This window comes from Corvus brachyrhynchos, unplaced genomic scaffold (assembly GCF_000691975.1).
Source record: "Corvus brachyrhynchos isolate BGI_N302 unplaced genomic scaffold, ASM69197v1 scaffold106, whole genome shotgun sequence".
NCBI lineage: Eukaryota > Metazoa > Chordata > Aves > Passeriformes > Corvidae > Corvus > Corvus brachyrhynchos.
In genome coordinates, this window is record NW_008238834.1 from 5,866,951 (window position 1) to 5,880,311 (window position 13,361).

General features: G+C 38.1%; 1 protein-coding gene across 13 annotated transcripts in view; it reads left to right on the forward strand.

The window, feature by feature from the left end:
• Positions 1–13,361, forward strand: part of PTPRM (protein tyrosine phosphatase, receptor type M) — a 457,910-nt gene that overhangs the window by 879 nt on the left and 443,670 nt on the right. The gene's annotated exons all lie outside the window — the stretch shown is intronic.

Here is a 13,361-nt window from a genome sequence, read left to right on the forward strand (position 1 = left end):
TTTCCTCTGTTCTCCGAAGCCCCAGACCTGCAGATGGTTATCTTGGTCTCGAGTCCCCTGCTTGCACCCCCGTCCTATTTATATGTTGGACAAACCCGTAATTTTAGGCAGAAATTTGGATTGTGAAATAGCTCTGCGTGCTCCGCTGCAAGGAGTAACTTCAGGATTTTTTTTGGTTTGTTTTGTTCCTAACATGAAGTTAGTGCAACTGAAAGCACGTTAAATTGAAGACATCTGGTCTTCAGCTCGTGCGAAGTTTGCTTTGATCTGGTGGGAAGCAATACTTCTGGCTCCTTGTTGCTCAGGCTGCAACAAAATAGTTTATATTTTGCACATTACATGTTGCTTCTATGCAGCGCTGTAGCTAAACCAAGTTTATGGCTAGGAATTGGTGGTCTGGTTTAAAACTTCTTAAAAAAGATTAAAAATTCTGGTTTTATATTTGGTTCCAGGGACCTCTTGTATACGTAGCTGCATTTCCCCTAGCTTCTTGAGAGCATTTTTACTGCAGATGAGGCAGAAGATCTCCGAGTAGAAAAATGTTTTGTTCCAAGGTGATATGTAACAATGATGAAATATTTTTCAAATACTCCTATTAGAAGGAAACTGTACTCTGCAGCGAATTATGAAACTGGACTCAATTAATATTAGCTCTACAACTCATTAATGTTGGAAGTCTAGCGTCCAGACTTCAATGGGAGCACTTGCTTTAATAAGACAAATCTGTAACTCATTGCTGACCTATGTGAACTGTCTTACTTCTTGTTTAAAGTTAAGCTGGGGCGACCCTTCTTCTGGATATTTAAATGGCTTGTGCATGCAATGTGCTGATACTGTACTGGGGCCAGCATTGAAGTGCTGTTCGTGTTGCTGAAGAACAATCCCACATTACTGTTTGATTTGTATCTATTGTATTCATTTACCTGACACACACTGTGGGGAGAACGGTGCTATAAACAGCAGACAATTCACCAATGACTTGTGCATGCAGTTACTCCAAGGGTGCAATTCCACACCTCCTGAAGTACTCAGTAACGGAGGCTGCTATTCACACACTTCACTGAGGTTGCAAAGGATGGCATGGGATGCGGAATCTGCCCTGTCTTCTCCCCATGTCTGCATGTGTACATGTATGTTAAATATTGAATGTAAAGATTATTTGTGAAGATGCATGTACAGGGTTTTTTTCCTTTTAGTATTGATTCTCAGCACTTGGAACAAAATTGATGATATTTCCATTTTTGTGCTTTACCATATGAAACTTGTGCCTGGGTGTCATTTTTGGCTGGGGGGAAAACTTGCTGTTTCTTTTGTTGAAACCTTGCTGCATTAGCATTATAGAAATTAAATGACAGAAAAATCCATCCTTGAGTTGGGTAGTTATCTTTTGTAATAGCTGTCCTTTATTGCAGATGGGAGTTATATGACTAACCTGTGAAAAGTTTAAAAACAAACAAAGAAGAAAAGAAACAAAGCCAACTCCACACCTCTAAGCTGAGTAGCAGTGTGTGAGTTAAGAGCCTTGGCATTTATAGTCCCATTTTTATTTTTGCCCTTTTCTAAACTGACTGATTCCTTTCACAAAGATTTGTTCTAATGTTATATTCAGCTATTGTCTTATTTGAGTTTCTTATTTAGAAAATAATCTTACTGAAATATCAGGTCTTGGCTTTCTAAGGCCTGGGAGCTTTCAAGTAATCTTTTGAAAGCAGCTTTACAGTTAATAACAATGAGATTTTCTCTGAGTCCTTAACTAAAGATTTTTAAATTCTAGATTCATCAGTTCAAGAAGTAAATGATCTCAAGAATTTGAATTCCAAGAGAGGTTACTGAAAACATTGTCTTAAATGGACAAGGCTGCTTATCCTAAGTTTTTGAAAGTAGCTGGGCTCTTTCTGCAAGATTAGTTTTGGGTTTGGGTTTTTTTACTATTTCATAGTTTCTTTCTTAGAAACTGTAGCACACCTAATTTAGCTGGCGTTGTTTATAATTTTAGCAAAATGTTATTAAGTTGGTCTCATGTGAAGGCTGAATGCTAATGTTACAGAAGTCCCTGAAAAGTGGTGTTCAATCATAGAAAATGCCACTTGCCTCCACCGTGTTCCTTCTTCCACCTCCTTGGTAGGTTATTCACGCTAGGGAAAGCAATTCGCTCCTATACGGGGTTTAGGTCAAACATAGAGATGTGTGGAGTTAGAAGGGACATTGTAAACTTAAATGTTTGATCTCACATAACCTGAAGGGTCTGGATGGGATGAGTTCTGTCAAATACAAAAGCGGGGAGCTGAAACTGAAAGCAAGGAAATGTACAATAGAACTTGGAAACTGTGTTTTTATGAAGGCATTCGTGTTCAGGTAGATGTAAATGTGCACACAGCCTGAATTCTGAAATTGGTGCTTCTTGGTTACAAGCTGACTCTTACAGCGGGAGGGCTCTTATTAGTCTGCTGTGTTCTCTCTTGCTGTGAAAAGCACCGGGGTTGTATGTTAATACTCTTCTTATGGCACTGGTTTAAAAAGTTTTAGTTTTTCTCTGAGCAGGAATGAGTCTTACTGCGGTGAGAGGGATGGACAGACTGACTAAAAGTGCTTGTAAAAGGCTGTTCGTAATAAACCAGGACTAGTGGCAATTACGAAGAGAAGAAAAGGAGGAAAAGTGCTGTACAAAACTTGAAAATTACTTGTCCTAGTCAGCAGTAAAGGCTTTACGTAAAAAATAGTAATTCTCAAGCTATTTCATGGATTAAAAATGCAAAACCTTGCATTCTGAATAGATGTTGTGTCTTAGATTAATCTGCTCATTTTTGGGTGTAGGCACTTTAAAAAGGAGGATCATATTTTCCAGAAAAGAGATGTAAGGAAGAAGTTTGACATGCTGAAGTTGAAACTTACTGTGATCATGTTGATGTTTGGTGACTGCAGAGAAAAAGAAAGAATATAGGTTAAGTCTTCATAGGTCCTCTCCTAGCTGAAATGAAGCTCCTAGCAATGTCTAGAAAATAAGAAGTTTCTGATATAATTAACTGTGTTTAAAGAGATTTCTCAGACTATTCAGGATCTCTGTTTGAAAGTCTGTAATAGCTATTCTGATGACAATAGCAACAAAGAGCTCCAATTGTAGTTATATCTCACTTTAGCAAATTCTGCTTTTGTTTGCACTGTTTATTCCACCTGCTTTTTTTTCTCTCCACACATCCATCAAGTCTGTATTCCTGCATCTTCTAAGGGAAGTAACATATGGTAGCGAAAATGCAGCTTTGTTAGTGTCTGATGCAGTTGTCAGCTCATCTACAAAATGATTCCAGCTATAGGTCATAGCATGGACTTGGCCTCACTAAACAGTGAGAGCTGTGGGGGAAGATTCTCAAATCAAACTTCCCACTGTTAAAGAGATTTTTGCTGCTGCTATTACAGCTGTTAGGTGAATAGGTGAATGACTTGATTTCTGGTTTACATCTAAGACTATTCATATTTAAAATACTCCAGCAAATTAATGGAAGCATTTTGAAAAATCAGCTTCTAAGTGTGATGTTGGGTTTTTTTTTAAAACTTTTTACAGTTACAAAAATGAAATAAAATTTGTGTTCCCATGTAAACTGGAATGTTCTTTAGAATGCTTCAGGTAAAAATGAGTCAAGGCTTTGGAAGTGGCACAATTCATCAAAAAAGAAACTATATGGTGGGTATGTTTTTTGTTTTGGGGGTTTTTTACTTCATTTTGCTGTTCTGGTTTCAAAAGATAGTAATGAAATGTCATCAGAAATTAAAAATAAATTCTACAAAATATTGCAAGGATGTAATAACACTGGGTGAAAAAACTGCTATGGTGTTTATTTGGTCTCATGATTTAGCAGTCGTCAGAATTCATGAGGAAAACAAATCACAGTGTCCTGAAACAATAAAAGCACATATAATGTATGAAATAGTAATATATTTAGTGCTCACAGAAGTTGCTAGATTGACAGCTAGAGAGACCAAATCCCCAGGCAAATCACAAAACAGGGTAGAGTGAGCAAGCTTCTGAACTCCACCTCACTAATATCGAGTCTGACCTGGAGACATGTGGGGATGGTTTATTTCTCATGTGCGCTCACCCACATCCCACGACGGTCAGTGAAAATGTCAAACAGACGAGTTGCAGGGAAGATAGTAAGTGTAGACTTGATGGAACAAAGTCCAGTGATGCTGTAGGGTTAGGATCTGTGAACTGATCCTGTATTTCATGTGTTGCAACTTTATGCTGAAGGAAATGCTTTTTGAGAGGGATATCTCTGGTGTTTAAAGCTTGTTAGTATCACTGTCAAACACTTATTTCTATGCTATATCACTAAGTTCTGAAGATGTTTCCCCAGGAAATGACATGCAATTATGAACCTTTCAGCTCACAATTAAGACTCTTGTGTAAAGAAGTAGTAGTTTTGAAAATTTTCCCAGGAAGAAATGGTTTGTTAATGTGTGAATGCAGCTGAATTACTTACTCATTTTCTGTAGGAAAAATTGAGAATCTTCTTCTTATTTCATTTAATTTCATTTGATTTTGTTGATAACTTCCAGTTCTGTTATTTTTGATGTGTAATGTTACGTGCTAAAGACACCAAAACCAATTTGGAGCACATGGTCATATATTTAGGGGAAAAAAAAAAGTAGCGATAAATTTTCCTATGTCAGTCTGTTCACCCAAATGTATTCAGATACTTCTTTCTGAATTTTGTAATGTCTTCCAGAGTTTTGCCTGCTGTGATCTGCTGCTGATCACTAGGTGTAGCTGCATCTCTAAGTCCATTTTTCTAAGCATAGAAAGAGAAAGGGCTGTATGTAAGCTGGGCTTTGTGAGAATGTAGATGTGTTTGGATCTGGGGAGGTGTGAAAATAGATGATGGAATTTTGTGACCTAGAGAATTTTACAATACAAATGAACTTTTAATTACTTGTAAAAAGGCTGATTTCAGTATCAGTGTTAGTATTCAAAAGAAAGACAAATGAATACTCTAATATAACAAAAATACATAATAAAATGCACGAAACCTCAAAGAAATTGTCAGTACTTTCCTAATGTTTTAAGTGCAAGAATTATTGCTGCAGAGATCTGATAAGTTTTGCTTTAAGGATCAGTCAAGATGGTTAAGATACAACCTTAAGTTTTGTGTGAGTACGTCTCCTCACAACCTATTAAGAATCTTTCCGATCCGTTCAAAATAATTATCAATGGAGATGATGTTGCTGTCAGTGGATTTCTGTTCTCCTTTTGGCAGAAGGAGGGGTTGTGTTGGTTTTTAAGCCACGTGGCTTCCATTAATGCTATGAGGAGGTATAGCGGGTAAGGTGCCATATATGCTTTCAAAATGAAGGAAAGACGTTTTTGTGCTCAGATTTCTTAGAGGAATAACAGTAAAAATTAAGGTGTATTTATTCCTCTAGGACATACCCATGCTCAGTATCTGCAGGGAATAGGAATGAAGTGTCTCAGCCAGAAGTGTCTGACTCAACAGTGACCCTTTGGCACATAACAAACAACGATAAGAGAAAAAAGTAATGACCACAGTTGTTCAGACAAAACCAGGGCAATATTAGCAGGAAGGAGTTCTGAAAACAGGTGACACTTAGTGTGTTTTGGGGGGGAAGGTAGGAAGGAAAGTACAACATTTGCTGGAAGAATGGGAGATGAATGTTACTAGAAAAGATGTAAAAAAAATAATCTGAGGTCTAAATGGCAGCTAAATTACTTGTGGAAAACAGAAGTGAATTTATAATTATTCACATTTTCTTATTTTTTATTATCTTCGTTTTCAACACATTTGTTTTTAATAATGTATTCAAGGGTCAAATACGTCTTCTGACAACTTTACATAGCAATAGTTATCTTTACGCATATGATTAAATGTAATGATGTTAATGAATCTTTATTTTTTTTCTGTGAAATGGTGTAAACCCAACATTTTGCTTATGAATTTGTTTGTTTTTTCCCTCCCCACCCTCCATGTGTCATCTGCCCTGATTTAGAACAATAATTTTTGGTTACAGTGGGGTTTTTTGAGGGGTAGATTAGCTTTTTTATTGCTCCTCCGTTTTTTTGTCTTTTTAATCTTCTTCACTGTTAAGCTATTATAAATATCTCTTACAGCATTTTTTTGTTAATCACTAGAAATATGTTTTTGCTCTGGAATAACTAACAGCTAATTACCTCTTTCACCACTTCAGTTCTTCATCTTGTAGGAGAATGAAATAGAGCATCACATGCCTGTAGGAGAGCAGATTTTTTTTTTCCCACCACACATATTTGGGGGGGATTTTTTGCTTGTTTGCTGTTTTGTTGTTTGGGTTTTTTTAATGTTTAAGGCTTGGTTATTTTGGGGAAGTTTTCAGAAAGATCCTGCTTTATTATTTTGAATCCTGTCACATCTTTTATCCTGAACTCTAAAATCAAATATGGTTTAGACTATCTATAAATAAATGTAGTGGATAGAATACTTTTGTCAGTGGCCCTTTGTTTTGTTTCTGTAGCACATAAATGTAGGCTCATTAGGTGAAAGAACTGTTTATTTGTGCTGATAAGATTCAAACATAAGATTGAGGAGGATATTACAGCAGTTTCTGTGTACTTTAGGTGAATAAATAGTGGACCAGTAAGGTTTGCTTGATGGAGTTGTTGTTACAGACAAATTAATAGAGTGGCTCTTCACATTTTTTTTTCCTGGTGAATATACATTAGACTGAGTAAATAATTTCCACCCATGATATGTGCACTTACATACTTGTGTGTGTATATGCCTGTAATCTGTGTGCTAGTTTGTCTGTCTGTGTCTTAAAGTTGATGAGTTTTTATCCATTAGCAGACCTTTGCATTTTTCATGGTGTACTGGAAGCAGAGGTAGTGGCAGGGGGGTTGTATTTTTTTTTTTCCCATTATGGCCAGATAATTCCTTATTTGGGGGCTGATGCTTAGGCTTTCTGCTATTGCTGATACAGTAGTTTGTGACCAAAAAATGGTCATCTACATGCACATCTTAAAGTTTTGCTAAGAGTCCATATAGTTTCTGAGGGTAGAGTTTCTCATAGTTTCTGAAAAAAGGATCTCCAGTGCTGAGAAAAAGTGTATTACCTGGTTATATCTCAAGGAGAGGCAGAGGTTTCCTGAAGGGATTCGCATTGTCCTCTACCTCCATAGAAACTTGTGTTTGTCTCACTTCTGCTATTTTTACCTTCATGTCTTTTTACTGTTTTAATAAACAGTTCAGTGAACAGTTGAAAACAAACATGAAAGTCAATTCCCATCTCAGTGAACTGTGTGAGGCACCATAACTGACATAACTGTTTTCTTTGTAGCTGCTTAGTATAAGTTGCTCTTTCTTCTTATGTGATTCGGATATTTGTCTTGTTTGAAAAATTTCGTTGTTGCTTCTTCCCTCCTCCATCCTTCTAGTAAATAAAATTACTGTGAGACGTCCAGGGTTTCCTAACAATAGCTTGCTCAGAGTGTGCTCAAAGGCATGGCAGAAACATGCAAGAAAATCTGTTTGTTTCAAGGTGTTTGACACTGTTTGCACACCCATTAGTACTATATATAGCATTTTGTAATTGCTGTGATTTTTCTGTCAATCAGTATAATTCAGGAACAGCACTGTTCTGATGATTATTTTGGAAGTTAATAGTGTTTCTTTAGTGTAATGCGTCTTTTTTACTTAAGTGTTTTAAGATATGTCATAAAACCAAGAAGCTATTTTCTCTCAGTGGAACTTTCTGAGCCTGGAGATTTTTCTGGTTCCACATTGGGATGACATAGCCTAATGTGAACTATGCCCCTGGAGCACAGCATGAAGAAGATATATAGATATAGATAGATAGACAGATATTTTTATTTATTTTTTTTTTTTTAAGCTCCTGTTGTAATAGTTGCTTAGTGATCAGATCTCCCACATAGGTGTGGGAGATCTGGATTTAACTCTGTGCTCTGGCGTTTGACTGTGACATGGGTGAGGATCTTCATAGCCAGACTAGTTGGAATTTCGTCTTTTTTTTCCACCATGGTTGAGAAATCTGCTAAATTTCCATTTACAAAAAATTTTAAAAAATGGAAGGTGACAGCTCAGAACCCCAAAACAAATTTAGAGAAAATGTACAGCAGCCGCTTGTTACCGCCTCTAACTTCAGTTTTCCCTGAAAACTCAAAAACATGGTTAAATACTGTCACATGTTTAGGAGATAGAGGCAGTTATGGACATTTCCAGGAACCATAGTTATCAGTGGGGTAGTTCTTATGTTAATGACTGGAAATGGCTATAGCCTTTTTCCTTTAATGTTACCTTTTCTGCATTCTGCAGAGTGGATGAAGATTATTTTACAAAGCACTACATTCAACACTTTAATATAAGCACTTTACGTAACACATCACTTAAGCTGTTTTGAACTTCTGCAGAGATAGCTTGATACTGAAGTAATTTCTCAGTTATGTAAGATAAATTGTTGTGCCAGTAATAATTTTGAGGCATTGTGCAGCTGATGCCCTCTTTACTGTGTCTGAGAGATGTCATCTTGACTCTGTCCTAGCTCAGCAACTTTCTAAATAGGAAAGAAACCTTTTGGTGTTAGGCCTGTGAGCATCACAGACTTTTTGTTGGGAAACCAACTGAAGTTAATATCTATTTAAAACCTTAGAGGGTGAAAATGTGAAATGGAAGCCTGTGTGTTGCCCAGCATTAGTACTTGCTGTTTATAGCGACAGCAAAGCACAATGGATTGAAGAGCATGTATAAAGTTCATGAGGTGTGTTTTATTTATTTTTACTTCAAGAATTGTTGTTAGAATTGCCTCCATAAATCTAGGCTAGTAAGGGATTTATGTGAATTAGTGTAGCACTTTCATTTGTGGATTTGGAAAACACTGGGGTTTGTTTTATTTATTTAAGAGTCTTTGAGACAAGCACATACCCTTTAGAGCAAATATGCATTGAAATTGCATAGGGCCCAGGAGCCCAAGACAAGTTGAAATACTCTCTTGGCAAGTAAAACCCCTGACTTCTGCAGCAGCCATGCACCACTGGCAGGCACGGATTGGGGTTTTTAAATGAGTCTTGCAGAAACTTCAGAGCTGGATCCTTACATGTAAAATTGCTCTTCGGAAAGTTTTTAGACTAGAATCAGGTATTTCTTTGCATCCTGAATTTTGGACAGTTAACTGTTACCCTTGTTACCCAAAAACTTTCCGTGGCCACAGAAAGGTGTGAACATAAAAAACCTTAAAATGTTTATGAGGTCGTAGCCCAGTACATAGCATAAGGTATATATGTAGGAAAATGATGCGGAAATAACCCCTTAAAAATAATTTTCCTCAGATACTTCTGTTCTGTTTTCAGTCGTAGACAAACATACTGTAGTGCCTGTGGGTTGATTCACTGGCAGATGATTGCTGACTGCGAACTTCAGCCTTATTCACCTGTACCTTCCTCTGTCATATAATGGAGTTGGAGTGCTGAAGAGCAGATATTAATTCTGACTTGGAGAAGGGGTGAAGCATATGTTCAGACTGAGAATTTCAGGTAAAGACTGTCTGGGCTTTATCTAGCTAAATGGCCAAGGTCAACTCAAGGGGAATTAGGGAATGTAAACAGTTCATGCATTGTCTGCTGCATTTGAAATTTTTTCTCTGATTTCTACAGAGAAACAGATACAGCCTTTGGAGGTCTAAATTTTTATTTTGGAAGATACCTGTAATGACTTGGTGACAAATGGAAATGGAAAGCAGCAGCTGTGGAGTCATTCTGGCATCAGTCAGAAGCTACTTCAGAGGTTTTGGTTACATGCACTGGGTTGCAGTTTAGGGTGCCACATGGAAGCTTGCATTTTTAAAGTTCCTGCTTGCCTGTCAGTTCTGTTGAGTCCCTTGCAAAATATGGAGCCAGGTTCTGATGTGTAGCCCAAACCCCAGGACCACGATAAGAGCTGTCCATATTTTTGAATTACATTCAATTCAAAATGAACTTGTGGTTTCATGAATTGTTCCACAGTACATCTCCTTCAGTCAAGTAGTATCTGGCATGCTTGTTTGCTTCAAATTAATGCTCATTGTGGGTGGATCACAGCTTTGCAAATGGCAGTTTGGGAACCATTCGCTGGCTGTGAGTGAGAAATCTCACATTTCCAGAACTCAGTCTGTTGAAGTCTTCACAAATTGCAGAGTGTCACGCTAGATTTGTAGCAGTGAAAAATTAATTCTTGCTTGTACACCAGGATTAGAGGATGTGTATTTCTAGACCTTTGGGAGCAGAACTGCAAAGAAATGGGATCTGTATGCTTGAAACTGGCTTTGAGAAAATACGTGACTTTCATAAGCAGCCCCATTCCTGTAATTTCAGTGCTTTGACTCTGCCCAGTGGTCTAGCAATAAAAGAAAGAATTGAGCAATCATAGAGATCTTCCAGAGCTGTGTACTGTGGAACTTTGTGCAGAGGAAGAGGGAGGGTTCTTACCTGCTCTCAGTTCTAAAATTGTGCTTTAGTACAATGTGTTCCACAGGAAATATAATACATATTTAACAAAGCTGTTTACCACCAGACCACCTTTAAGAATACCTTGCTAACCTGCCACCTCCAGAGCTCTCTCCACCTCCTTTTCTCTGTTCATGCCGGCTCCTCATCACTATATTCCACAAATAGAATCATAGAATGGTTTGGGTTGGAAGGGGCCGTAAAGATCATCTAGTTCTGACCCTCTTGTCATGGGCAGGGATACCTCCCACTACATCAGGTTGCTCAAACCCCTGTCCAGCCTGACCTTCAACACTGCCAGGGTTGGGGCATCTGCAGCTTATCTGAGCAACCTCAAGTGCCTCACCAGCCACACAGTAAAGAAGTTTTTCCTAATATCTAATCTACATAAACTCTCAGTTTGAAGCCATTTCCCCTTGTCCTGTCGCTACACTTCCTGATGAAGTGTCCCTCTCTGGCATCCTTGTAGGCCCCATTCAGATACCGGAAAGCTGCTATGAGGTCTCTGTGCAACTTTCTCTTCTCCTCTTCTTGAATAATTTGTGCCTTCCTCGGCCACCTCTGTCCTTTGGACAGCAATGACTGAGTTGGGGAGAGAGCTGAGCCTGCAGGATGGTAGCTCTGATGTGGATTTTCTGTGTTGCTGTGGGGCACTTTTGCCCTTACAGTTTGGAGAACTATGTGCATGTTTTCAGAAGGCTGCAGAGCCTCTGGGCATCTATGGCAGAAGCTTGGGGATACAATTCCTGACTGCCTGAGTATCATTCATAACATGTTAAGCGTTTTGCCTTTTTTATTTTTCCTTGAGGCAGATAAGACCAAAATGGTCCCATGCATGTGCTAACACATGTGACAGCAAAGCATGTGCTTATACATAAGTACTGTGAGCAAGTGAAGTTTTAAGTCTTGCTTTGCACTGAGTGCAGTCACACTGAACACTTGATAGCAACAGCAGGCAGTGCTGGTGGGGAATGAGATACAGCGGCCAGATCTAGATTTCAGACCAGATGGACATTGTTCATAATATTATTTGGGTGTGAATGGTTTCTACTAGAGTGTGAAGTAAACTGATGAAGATTTTTAGTTTGTTCTTCAATCTAAAAAGAATTAACAATACTGGCCCTAATTATACAAACGCAAGCTCAAATCCTCAGGATGAGTACAGTCACTTTTGGGCATACTGTCAAAGTAATTACAAAAAGCTCCTGTTGACACAATAATTGCAGATAAATCAGATGTTAATGCAAGTCAGCATGAACACACCAATATTGGCATTTTGTAGAAATGTAGTTACACATATAGTTTTCTGGAAATTGGAACAGCACTTTTCAAACACAGCAACTGAAATTTTAGTTTCTTATAATAAGTAGAGTGGTTTTTTAGCCTACCTTTGAAAATTCACCTGGAATATTTTTCTGTGTGAGCAATGTGCCATTAAATACCATGCTAGAGATATCAGCTCGTTTTAAAAATCTTTTGGGGACTGTTTGTGGGAAAAGATGGCAAAGAATCTTTCATTTCCAATGTCTGCTTCCCTTCTTAATAGATACAGAATAAATGTGGTTTGCAAAGATTTGGAAGAGGGTCACTTTTTTATTCAAATATTGCAGTTAAATATTGTATAATATACTGTCCATACCTTGGGTTGACCTGGGTTTGTCCATGCTGACATGTTAATTTTGGCCCTTGTTTCTATGTGCACTTCTAATGCATATGCAGTGTATTTCACACTACCAGTACATATTTTTACTTGTTAAAATTATGCTTTAAAATGACCTCAGAAGTTCCCACTCTGTACTTACTGTGCAAATTTTTATTGTGGTTCCTACTGATGAAAGTTCAATATATGAGCAGGCTGCTGGCCATGCTCACATCATCCTGTACAACGCGATTTATGTTGCATTAGCAGAAGCTGAAGTGGTCTATTAAAGCATTCAAGTTTTCACTCCCATATTGAGAGCAGCAGATTCCTTAATCCTCATATGGCTGATGTCTCTGCTGGAGTGTTAATAGATAGTCTAATTTGTGAGCTAAATTACTAATTGTATTATGAGCCTAAACCTTATTAAGCCTTTTGTATAGAATTAGATCACAGAGCTTTGGGAAGCTGAATGCTGGTTGGGTTCTGTCTCCTCTCTTTAATGACAGGAGCAAGTTTTACTGGCATCTTTTCTTCAGCACTACATGGGTCTGAGACTGCAGCTGATTTCTTTTGCTGGCTTTTACAGTATCAACAGAATCATAAGTTTGAAAAGTGGAGTGACTTTAAGAGCAGCTGAAGATTTCCAAATAGGGTCTCAGGTACCCGAAAGCAGTAAGATTCCGTGTTTAGCTGAGGTGAGGCCATGATCAGGACTTGAAAAGGATTACTCTGATCTTGTGTACACACACTGGGTGCAGATCCACCTGTGTGGGAATAGTTTAAATCGTTCAAAAGCTGTGTAATGACTGCAGTTGTATAACAGGATAATGGATTTATTATTCCTGTAATAGTTCAGGTAGATGAACTCTTAACTTAAAGAAGTCACTCAAGTTAGATTTTTTTCTGAAGATGCTCGCTACCCACCTAGAGATGGAAAATGCTTGCCTTATCACTAGCTATGCAGTAAATTTCATGAGCTCCTCAGCTGCTTCTGTTCAAATCTATCTGTTTTCAGAGTTGGTTTGTGCTCCCCACTCTGACTTTGCCCTGGAGTGAGCCTCCTAATGCAGCCCAGTTGAGGATGGAGAGGATTGCCTCCAGCAATGAATCAGTAATAAACAAACAACGTGTGACTTTGGATTTTGACATCACTTGCAATAAGTTTTTATGTTGATGTGGAGGATGACTGTGAACTGTTGGTGCCTTTGATATAGGAATATTGCTCTCAGGGCAATTAAT